This window comes from Leuciscus leuciscus (genome assembly GCF_965113295.1).
Source record: "Leuciscus leuciscus genome assembly, chromosome: 22".
Lineage (NCBI taxonomy): Eukaryota > Metazoa > Chordata > Actinopteri > Cypriniformes > Leuciscidae > Leuciscus > Leuciscus leuciscus.
The window spans coordinates 10,098,505-10,110,809 of NC_138746.1; the positions used below are offsets into that span (position 1 = coordinate 10,098,505).

The 12,305-nt window shown below is 38.0% G+C and overlaps 1 protein-coding gene across 2 annotated transcripts in view; it reads left to right on the forward strand.

The window, feature by feature from the left end:
• Nucleotides 1-8,779: 8,779 nt before the first annotated feature.
• akt3a (v-akt murine thymoma viral oncogene homolog 3a) overlaps nt 8,780-12,305 on the forward strand; it is an 89,183-nt gene continuing 85,657 nt past the window's right edge. For both annotated transcript variants that reach the window (XR_014201373.1, XM_082153125.1), the window contains exons 1-2: nt 8,780-8,939; nt 9,032-9,148. The gene's annotated coding sequence lies outside the window, so the exon portion shown is untranslated. The remainder of the gene's footprint in view (nt 8,940-9,031; nt 9,149-12,305) is intronic.

The following is a 12,305-nucleotide window of genomic DNA, read 5'->3' on the forward strand; positions in this document are numbered from 1 at the left end:
TCTATGAGGACACTAGATTTATGAGGACATCATAAGAACATGATCCTGATGTTTGACTTTGACTGAGTGTGTTGTGTAAGTTTAACAGAATCCTGGTCTATGAGGACACTAGATTTATGAGGACATCATAAGAACATGATCCTGATGTTTGACTTGACTGAAGAATCTCAGTGTGTTGTGTAAGTTTAACAGAATCCTGGTCTATGAGGACACTAGATTTATGAGGACATCATAAGAACATGATCCTGATGTTTGACTTTGACTGAGTGTGTTGTGTAAGTTTAACAGAATCCTGGTCTATGAGGACACTAGATTTATGAGGACATCATAAGAGCATGATCCTGATGTTTGACTTGACTGAAGAATCTCAGTGTGTTGTGTAAGTTTAACAGAATACTGGTCTATGAGGACACTAGTTTTACTGGGACACTAGTAACTAGATACATTTGGACGGCACTGAGTTCAAGTGTGTGTATGTATGAGAGTGATACGAGACATTGCGCCTGTGCTAGATGTACAGTAAGTGATCGTGACTCACTTCTTACACACACAATCATAATTCAGGGACTGATAACTGTGGCAAATAATCTGTTTCTGAGGAACACTGGTCGCATGGCACTGCTTAAGCATGGAAACCCTGAACTCACCTTTATAATGATTGCTGAATCTGCCCTGGAGCTCATCTTTGTCTGTAAACGGCATGTCCTCTTCCAGATCTTGATCTTCTCCTTCACTGACTCACTTCAGCCATCATCCCATGTGTCTGCGCGCATAGAAAAAGACTCTCATTAATCACGACCATTGCATTTCATTTGACATATTATTCAAAAAGCTTGTTTTAAATAAATTGATCAATTATGGTAAACAGCATTCAAGTTATTTTAATACTTTATTATTATATGATATTTAAGGAATATGTTAATTGATAATAACTATTCATTCATAGATTTCATTCACAATTGATACATTATAGGCAATAATAGTGACAGTATTAATAAGACTGAATCAGACTGACAGTTCTAATAATATTCAGAGTATATTTCATTATAGTCAGGAGTAATATGAGCACATATTTGTGTCTTAATGTGTTTAAAGCAAGCATAACTGTAGTAATATTAACAGTAGCATATCAGGATACTGTACTGGGTGAAATAGCCTCCCCTTCACATACTGTAGTCATGACAACGCGTTATTATGATGGCTAGACTATTTTATGAGATCAGAAAAGGTAGCAGTTACAAATATAGTGCAATCGAAAACGAGTTTAAAATGACAAGCATCGCTGATTCCCTCATGTCAGTCTGTAAACAGAATCACTATAGGTCCGCTAGCACCGTTAGCATCACGCGCTAGCTGCTTTCTAACTGTAAAACGAGCAGCGAAGAGCATACAGAACATGCACAAACAAGCCAACCGGACCCACATGCTATTAGAGAAGCAATTAAACAACGTTATAACTTACCTTTTGGATAACACTTGCTTTCATCAGGTCCACAGATGTCTTCTCAGGTGCAGAGTTTGTCCAGTCCAAACAGGAAATGACGTGACGACGAATGACTACACCTCTGATTACGTTGTACTTATCATAATATAAACGGGATTTTATTTATTTATTTATCATATATTTAATACAAAATTAATAAATTACAGGCAAAAATACTTAAATAATTAGTCTTTTGCATTAAGTTGCTACACATTTTAAAGCTGATTGAAGCTCCGCCCACTGGCGCCATCTTGTTTTCGCGATCTCCCGCCTACCGGTACCGATCTGACCAATCACTAAAGCTGATTGAAGCTCCGCCCACTGGCGCCATCTTGTTTTCGCGATTTCCCGCCTACCGGTACCGATCTGACCAATCACAGGCCCCAAAGAATACACTTGTGTAAAAGATGCAAATTTTTGATGACGCGGGTGTAATACCAGGACCTGGCTACAGGGGCGCACTCTCGAAATCAGGGATACACTGTGTATGGTAAAATTTCAGGGTTTTGTGGTATGTAAGGACATGGCGCCAAACTTTGAGAGGGAGCTTCTGGAACGTAGTAAATGACATCTACGCTGTCGGATTTATGAGGACATGGCCTCTGTCCTCATAAACCCAAATGTCCCCATAGTGCTGGTGCGTATTCAGGTCAAAAGTCCTCGTAAACCACAAAAACAAACACACACACACACACACACACACACACACACACACACACCCCCTTTAATGACATGCTCTGTAGATGCAGAGACATAAACAAATATGTTTGACTGAAGATATGGAGAGACACTTGTTCATTATTAACATTTTAAATGCTTTACACTCTACAGCTTACGCACTGGTGACTAGTTATGCATTTATCATTAAAATTGAAAAACCACTAAGTATTCTGTGGTGCATTAAAGAGTTAAAGATCTTACAGAAACACTGATGGTAATTTGCTAATTTTTCTCTGTGAAAAATGCATTGCATTACAGTTGGCTGAGTTATGGAACATTTGCCACAATCACAATGCTAAAAAAATATTGAAATATTTTGTTATACTGTGACAAAGCATAAAAACCTGTGATTAACTTCCTGTGTGAAAATGCACTTGATAACTCACCAAGATTCAGCTGAAGAATCTTTGCAGAGAAGATTCTCAGCATCCTGGGAGGTTCCATGCGATTATCCCTGTGCCTTGAAGGTGAGCCAAAACAAACATTCTTCAAGATGTGAAGAAAAGAAAAGAGGGAAGCTATGTCATCCAGTTGTTGTTATGCAAATACAGTCTGCGCTTCCAGATGTGTATTTTTCAGCCCCTTGTCCCCTGTGAAGGCGTGTTGGGCCCTCAGGGAATGTAAAAACCAATATAATCGCTAAACTTAGTTGAGTCCAGCTGTTCCCAGTTGTGCTCATCCTGAGGAAGAACTTAGCACAGTGAGTAAAACAAATTTAACATGACAAACAGTCCATGCAAGAGAGATAGAAATAACATCACTATTTAAAGATTTGCTAGAACATCAAACAAATATTATTTTGGATCACTGTATTAAATATACTTGTATTAAAATTAAAAGAGTCTTCAGTTTCATTTTGCCGAGTACATTGCCTTTAATATGGTCTATGCAGAATCATGAAGAACTTCAAGTTCCATTAACAATTGTTTAAGTACCATTAAACAATAAATATTTAACGATAAAGTTAGTAATATAACAAAGAAATTCAAATTCCACTGCCAAATTCGGAGAGAATTTTGCTAAATAAATTTTGAACAACAACCAGTAACCAGTGTTGGCTAAGTTACTCTAAAAAAGTAATTGGATCGTCACACCCACAGACCGTTGGCTGAATGTCTGTCTGATACATATGGCTCTCAAATTTGGAATCACTTCAGGAGTTTCGAAGTCATCATCTGATTGGATGAATTCTACAGGATTTCCCGGAGAGGATGTACAATATAGTTCTCTCTCATACAGATATGACCTTGACATATGGCTTGGCTGCCAGTCTGAGAGCCTTGGCTGTGAGGCGGTGAGGTTGGATGGCACACTATGGTACCCTAGCATGCATCTGGAAAAGTAGAATGTGCAGGGGGTGTGGCATGGATGTTGTGTGTGGCACCTAGGGGTGTTTAGGGCACCGCTGGCATCATGACTATTTATCAAGCCCAGATGTCACACCCAAGTAACAGCTGCACTGGCTGGGGGCAGTGAGAGACTGCCTTCCTCATCCAGCAGACCTGCCAGAGGCCACCACATCCAACACAGTGCACAGCAGAGAGTCTTCAGAAGAGCCACTGATTAACAAAATAAACACAGTTAAAGTTCTGTTAGAAAATGATTTGTGCAGACATGGCTCTGTCATACACAGGAAACTGGCTCACATAAAAAACCTGGAGTGTACTATACTCTCAATTTGACCTATGTTTTAAATCAATATTCATGTTCACACCTGGGCTGTCTATCCTGCCAAAAAACGCAGGTCTTAAGCGTTGGTTTACTTATTGACCAACAGCAGTCAGCTTATAGCAACAAAAAAAGAAGAAGAAAAAAGTAAGAATCAAATAAAAAAAGTTAGGTATCAAAAAGCATGAAACAGAGGAAATATAAATCAATCAATCAATCAATCAATCAATTTGAAAAATAGTATTTAGTTATGCAATTGCAGATGATCTGAAGGTGGTGTTGACAGAAGGAAAAGCCAGAAGATTATAAGCAAAATTTTATTAAAGCCAAAATTATATTTAGCATCCCATTCATGCTTGGGATTTAGCATCCCATTCCCATCCCATTGGGATTTAGCAACCCATTCATTCATTCATAGCCTGCCTTGTCTTGTCTTTAACGTGGTGTACATATAATCATTTGAAGCGTATTGCATGTTTTATACGCAGCGAAAATAGCCTGTATTTGACCGAAATTCAAGCAAGCTGACAATCTATAGTGTGTTGAATGTTTGGTTGTCAATGAATGGGATGCTAATATAATTTCGGCTTTAATAAGATTTTCTCAATAAATAGGCAAGAATAAACCTGGTCTCCTCCATGATTCCTTTTCTTTCTGACAACAAAGCACTTGAATGCAATGAGCTCCTAAACTGAGTAAATTTCTGATAGCATGTGAAGGCAGCATTAGTTCCTGTGTGCCTTGGTTGGTCTTCTGTGTGCTTATTTGTTTCCATGACAACCTATTGTGTTCACCTGTGTCTTGTTTAGCTCCATGTTTGGTCTATTTAAACCCTCAGTTCAGTTCTTTGTCTGGAGTCTTTAATGTTTAAGGTTGGTTGTGTTAGTTCTCCTGCGGTTTTCTCTATGCCTACAGTGCCTGTTTGTATTGGGTTTGTTTTTTATTTGTCTAATAAAGACTGACTGCTGCACATAGATCTTCCACTTGACTTTATTGGAACCTTATTGGACATTATTTTACATAAAGATGCTGAGTTTATGCCAGAGGTTAAGTCACTTGACCTGATTGATCCTGAGATTCAAAGGGCCTTTCTTTTACATTTTTTCCTAAGAAATAATTGTTCCTCCTCACAGACTCTCAAATATGTCCTTGGCTAAGACTGACCATTGATCGTTCTTTCACAAGATTAACATCTGAGAACATAATAAATATTTTACCACATATACATATAAACACAAATGTCCCATATGGCTCCTCCTGATCATGGGAAGGTAATATGGGGATTTCATATGCAATCCTCTTTTCTCACATAGACAGATACACATTCGCATTCACCCCTTTCCAGACGGGCAGCACAGACGTACATCCCCTCCCCCGTCCTGAGGTATAAGACCTCCGACAGCACTTTTACCTCACCTAATCGCTCCCCCTTCCCAGGCCCACTCAGTCCCCACCTCACACTGACCATTCCCAATGGACGAGAGGGCACTTTGCCAGCTGAACCCTGAGAAGGTTTTAGGACGACAGAGAAGCTCAGGAGATTTGTCCATAGCCACTTTCATGTGTGTCCACGTCAGTGGTCGCTGGAGCCCCTCGTATGTGGGCCTGGATGGAGTGAGAGGCAGCTGTAGGCAGAGATGACACATGAGATCAGTCAGAGCAGCTGTAGCCACAGTCAAAGGTGTGCAGGACAGCTTTATCTGTTTCAGATGGGGAAACATACGGCCAGAAATGTCCATTCTGGTTCACCTAACAGCATTCAAGTGGCTAATGTGGTCCCAGATTGATGGATGACAAGAAAAGCAGGATACACCTACATTAAAGTGTTGACCTACAAACGGTTCTATATCTATCTATCTATCTATCTATCTATCTATCTATCTATCTATCTATCTATCTATCTATCTATCTATCTATCTATCTATCTATCTATCTATCTATCTATCTATCTATCTATCTATCTATCTATCTATCTATCTATCTATCTATCTATCAGAATGTGAAATAATAATACTTCAAGAATTAAATATGACAAAAGAGTAAAGGAATGTTTATGAGCATTTTCAGGCATGCTGACACCGTAACACGAAATGTTTATTATCATTAAATATCAGCTTTTCTCTGTAACTTCACAAGTTTCTCACCTAGTTTCTTGGTGTAACAGACTTTTTCAAGCAAACCCATGTGTATGCAGTGTCCCAAGTGTTGTGTGGAAACTATGGTCTCCCTCTGCATGGACAGCTGATGGAGGGATGGGGAGGGGGTGACTGCCAGGCATGCTTTCCTGTGGGTTTAAACAGGCCTTTCCCCACCTGTGTCATAGCACAGGACTGTGGCCTTACCTCTGCTGTACCTCGGTCCACCATCTGGAACAGTCACCCTGGGCAGGGGGCTGAACTGAGTCCACAGCCTAGGGCCGACGACTCACAAAACAGCTTTAGCACTTTGTCCAGTGGGATCAAGAAATAGTCCATTTCAGCGATGCCCAGGTGATACCTGGCCAAACACTGAGGACCACAGCAGCTGTGGTTAACATGTTATGCTTTGAAAAGTGCAGAGTTCTGATGTGAGAATTACCCTGGGTCCTTATGTATTTAATGAAGAGAAAAGGAAATGAGACGGAAAACCTAAATTTAAGATTTTTGTTTTGCAGTTTTTTTTATTCGCAGGTGTACATTTTCAAATCTCTTAGTGCTAATATCACAACAAATCATCAAAAGTGCACTTTTTTCAAACATTTGAGCATATTTTCAATTGTGTTAGTACAATAGCCTACATAAAATCACAAAGTATCGTTTTCACAACACAAAATAAGTGTTTCACCTACATAATGTATCATTCACAGTAGGCCTAACTGCCTTTCATAAAGCTCTCACTATATCAAACTTTTGACTTCTTGTTCAGTTTAATACATTTGTCTATTATTTAATCCAACTGATCTGAATGGTTAATCAATTAATAATTTGGTACACCTATATATTTCTATAGATATTGATTCTATAGATAGTTTATATAGAACTTGTTTGCAATTTCCGATATGTATAACCAAATTTAATAAAAAATGTTTACATAACCACCACTATGTTCAAAGTGTGTGCACACACGTGTGTGTGTGTGTGTGAGAGAGAGAGAGACAGAGAAAGTTGCAATTTGTGAACATATGCAGATAGAGTACAAAGGAGAGGAAACAGTCAATGACTTTATAACATCAGATTGATCAGAGATGCATCAGAAGGGAGACAGATGGCATCAAACACAGCATTTTACATTACAGTATGTATGCCATGTGATACTGTAAACAGATTACCATGGTTAGAGACTGCCACATTACGGTAATTCACCTTTCAACTGTAAAGATAAACTACAGAATATTCAGTCATTTAGTATACAGTGAGAACATTTACTGTATTGCCAGCAAACTCTGTTCTAGCACAAAACCTCTTAGCATAACATGCACAAGATAGATACTATTACAAACAAGTGTGATCAGTTTGGATTTTTGTACAAAGAGTTTTGAAAATGTACACCTTACTTGTGAAAATAGTACCAAAGCAATCATGCATATGCTATTTAACAGATATTTACATGATTTCCTCTCACTTTATCCTTGAGGGCAGTACTAAATAATAATAATACAAATACAATATATTAAATATACTATTGTCTATTGATACTATTGATATCCCCAGTATTGGGGATTACTAAGTAGGCTACCTTTAAAATCTTGTATTGTCAATTAGTGTTATGAATTGTCACTTTATTTTCTCTAAGCTATCTTTTACAAACATATAAGGAGAATAAGTAAGTAAGTAAGTAAGTAAGTAAGTAAATAAATAAATAAATAAGATTAGAAACTTGTCCTCATAGCAACAAATTATTTCAGTCTTCACAGTTTATGTGTTACAGTTCCAAATCTGACCACAAGGCCGTAGTGGGAAGTGTTTTTTGGAAAAGGGTCCAGAGTCCAGACACATGCAACTGTATGTATCAGATTTTAGCTCTACTTTTTTCAGCACAATAATAAAAGGCAGTTTATAGTTTATAGTATTGAAATAACTATTATAATTTTCCTTTTGCTCACCATGTTCACAAAAAATAGCATAAAATACAAAAACATAAGTATTACCTGCATGGTGTGTCAAAACAATTCATAGTCAACAGGATCTTTTTTTTATGCATTAAAATCTTAGCATTAGAACTTAGATATTTTAATTTAGACTGATTTCCTAATAAATCATTCATTACATTTCCTTGCACATGGACCTCTGATTAAGATCCATATTCATATCAGTGTTATTTTAGTAATTATTTATAGCCTATAGCCTACTATTATATTATTTGTCATGTAACATTTTGGATTTTCAGTTTTTATTTTAGATGTCAGTTTAGGTTTTAGCATTTTTATTACTAAAACTTTTGTAATTAGTTTGATCTAATATTTATATTTAGCTTTACATATATATTTACATATATTTATATCTAGGCCTATTTTACTTTTAGTAAACTTATTTTATTTCAGTTAGCTGCCAAGGCAACATTTATCATTTTATTTTTCATTTGACTCAGCTTTATTTCAATAAACGAAACGATTTTTATTAGTTTTAGTTTCCTTAACAATAACATCGCTAATATGTCTGCACAAGTTCAGTATAGAGCTCATTAATTAAATAGGCTATTTAACATATTTAACATATTTGAGCATATCTAGAAATGTATATTCAGAAATGCCCTTTATTTTATTATCTGATTGCTTGCATTAATTCCCACGACTTTTCCCAGATAAATTCCTGTAATTTCTTGGTTTCCCCTGACTGTGGGAATCTTGTTAATTCCAAAAGAATTCCCCTCCACGCAGAGCGCTACAGAAGAGGCGCATCTCCTGTAAACACAGCGGCTCTCGCGAGATTTCCTCGCGCCGCGCATCACACGCAGGAGCGTCTATGGAGCAGTGAGAGCGGGCGGGAGACGGACCAACCGAACCTGGCGCGGACTGTAGCAGGAGACACGGGGTGAGAGAGGGTAACCTGCCTGTGTCGTCGTTGTGGTGTGTCTGAGCGCGGTTCCCGGGGTAAGGAACTACCGCAGTCTGTCCATCATACAACCCCTCTTTTCGAGACAACACTCTAGTAGTGACCACTTGAGTCTGTGCTCTCTCTGTAGGCGTGCTTCTCCGATTATCCCATCCATCCATGCTCCATTCGAGCCTTTAAGGAGGACGCGCACGTACTCAGGGAGGGGAGGGAAGCCCACTGGTCTCCCTACAGACCCCAGCGCCAGGTAAAAAAAAACCTGCTATGACTGTAATACGAATGTTAAATGACACATTTGACGGAGCGCGTGGCTGCCTGTGACGCAGCGTCGGTTCATTACAGCCTGGGAACATTCAGTTCATATAAACAGTTGATGCTGCGGTGTGGAGGCTGTGAAGCAGGGGAATGAGCTCTGCTTATGGCCTAGCGTGTTTTACGCATAATTCCCACTTTTATCTACCGAGATATTCCCACATTCCATTGGCAAATTAATTTTAGTAACTGAAAAAGACTCGGCATAACAGAATCTCTGTATAAGTCACGATTGACGAGCACTATTATTCTTTTTAGCCAGCTTATTCATTGCTTTTGAGGTAACAGATTCGCAACTGACAGATCAAGACTCTGACAATTGGCCAGAAGGTTGTAGCTGAGGTCGTGGGTATTACACGAACTTCCACGAAGTGGAAATCCAATTTCCCTCATTGGCTTTAATGTTGATGTTTGTAGGCTAGATGTCACGCCCTCTTGTTTACATTACATTGGCACCTCCCTCAGACTCGAGCATATCTGTGAAGGACCATCTGAATGTGGGATTGTGCTGCTGCTGCTGCTGCTTAACCTTACTGATTATTCCAAACACATTTAAGCAAGTCTTGCACTGCATCATACTGCTAATTTACTCATTAAGATAACCTGTCTTTTATTGTTGGTTTTGTGCCCCACCTGTCTGTCTCGGTTAGATTTGTGGTTTCAGTCTTTTGTCACATCTATAGTGTCATTTGGCCTTATTTATCCTATTTAGGTGTACATGAATGCACAATCTATGTCATTTAGATCTGAAACAGATGAAATCTCTGTTGGTGCAAGTTGAGGTGAAATTACTGGTTTACAAACAAAGCTTGGCGGCAACACTTCCGGATTCTTCAGACACCCTGAGAAGAGCTGTTTTAGATTAGTGCTTCACTCAGATTGAGTTTAAAATGAACAAGAGTGCTGTGTGTGGTGTCGCTTATTGCACATCTGCTGGCTGTTTTTATCTTTCACTTTTATATGAAACATTTTTCAGGTTTTAAAAGAGTTGTGTTACACATTTAAGGGTGTGTATTCAACAACCTGTTACATATTCGACAGATTCAAACGCTGAATAAAGTGAAAACTGATCATATTTCTTTACTTTAACCACAAGTATAACTTTATCATTTGCTTTATGATTTAATTCCGAACAGGTATTTAGAAAGTTTGCTTGTCTGAAGAACCCAAAAGCATTGCTTGTTGTGCGGCATAACATTTCCATTTATACGTGTGTAGACTGAATCTTTGAATGTCCTGTGAGCCTTATTAAAGGAAGAATTCTTTTTAAGAAAGTCTTTAAGTAGATTATATAAAACAAGAGCAAAAGATATTATTAAATTGACCTCACATTAAGTGCTCTCCAGCTCTATGTGGAGAACGAGTAAAAGCACTCCTGAATAATGGCTGCAGCAGATTAGCAAAGGTCCTCAGAGTCCTCAGACATCCACATCCGCCAGTATTCATTCACAAATTTCTCGTTTCCTCTTCTTAGGTTTTAGATAGACCACAGCGTCTTCTCAGTTTCTGTTACAGTGTTTGCGGCTGCAGCATTGGTGTGTGACTGCAGAGAAATCTTTCATTATTCATGTCTCTCTCGTGGCAACATACAATGCTTTCATTTTACATACAAAGAAAACCTCATTGAGATGCTGAAGCTCTCAGTTACTTAAAATAAAGGTGGTTTGTCTTGTGAATCCTTAACAGCCGTGATATACAGTACTGTCCACATCAATGTGATAATATTCCTGTGAATGGGGGGGCGGCATGCTGCTAATTTTAAATACATGTTCAGATTAGGATATTTGTCGTGCTTGATAATTCTTGTGGTGCATCACAATCTTTGCATGTTAAAGTGCTGATGGTGCAAACCAAAGCCATATTACGAATTTGCTCTTTACTTGCAGCCAAAAGAAGATTCAAGAAAAATAATATTAGAAGGGCGCGTGTAAACAACTTATTTTGAACGACACTTTTGTTGGGGACTTGTGATGGGAGCTCACGGATTTCCTTTGCTTCAGGGTAACATTAGCACCGATTACTGAAATTGAAAGTGTTGCTCGGAAAGGGCTGGATTTCACCTTCAGCGGTTCTTCTCTGATTACTTGAAGAGAAAATATCCATCAGTTGCAAACTCTTTCAGGGGACGTTAGAAACTTTGGAGGGTGTCAGTTTGTGTTCCAGGTAGACATATCTATCTTTTCACCAGAACAATTTAAAGACGCAGTGCCTGGCGTTTTTCTTGCACATTTTCATAATATCATGAAATGCAGTTGTCATCTGTGAGATTTTTAAAACGTTTTTGAAAAAAAGTTCTGCTAACCAAGGCTGAATTTATTTGATCAAAAATACAGTAAAAACAGTAATATTGTGAAATATTTGTACAATTTCAAATAGCTTTTCTGTTTCATTATAATTTCTTCTTTTGATGACAATTTAAAAAAATAATTTTCAGCAGCCATTACTCCAGTCTTCAGTGTCACATGATCCTTAATACATCATTCTAATATGCTGATTAGATGCTCAAGAAACATTTCTTATTATTATCAATGTTGCAAACAGTTGTGCTGCTTAATATTTTTGTGAAAACTGACAAAAAAAAATTCACGATTCTTTGGTTAAAGTAAAACTTCAAAGGAGAAGCATTTATTTGAAAAAAGTATTTGTAACATTTGCAATATCTTAACTGTCAGTTTTGATCAATTTAATGTGTCCTTGCTGAATGAATGTATTAAATTCTTAAAAAATATGTATGTGTGTGTATATATATATATAATTTCACCACAGAAGGCCACCTGTTACCATAAGCGGTCACATTGTTCTTTTTCTAACAATTTAGGACGATTCTACCATGAAAATGTGGGATTATTTTAATTTTATTTTCCATTTGGTTCATTAAACTAATGGTTATTGTGACAATGCACTTGGGAATAGTTGGATGTAAATAAATGTAGAATCTGCATTGAAGGCTTGTGGCGGATGTTTAGATGTTTCTCCGTGGCACGCTGAGAATGATTGATGCTGCGTGTCTGTGTTTGTCTGGGCTCACCAGGAGAGCCCCTCCTTCCCAGGCCTGCTCAGGAATTAAATGAAGTTTTATGTTACAAAGTTCG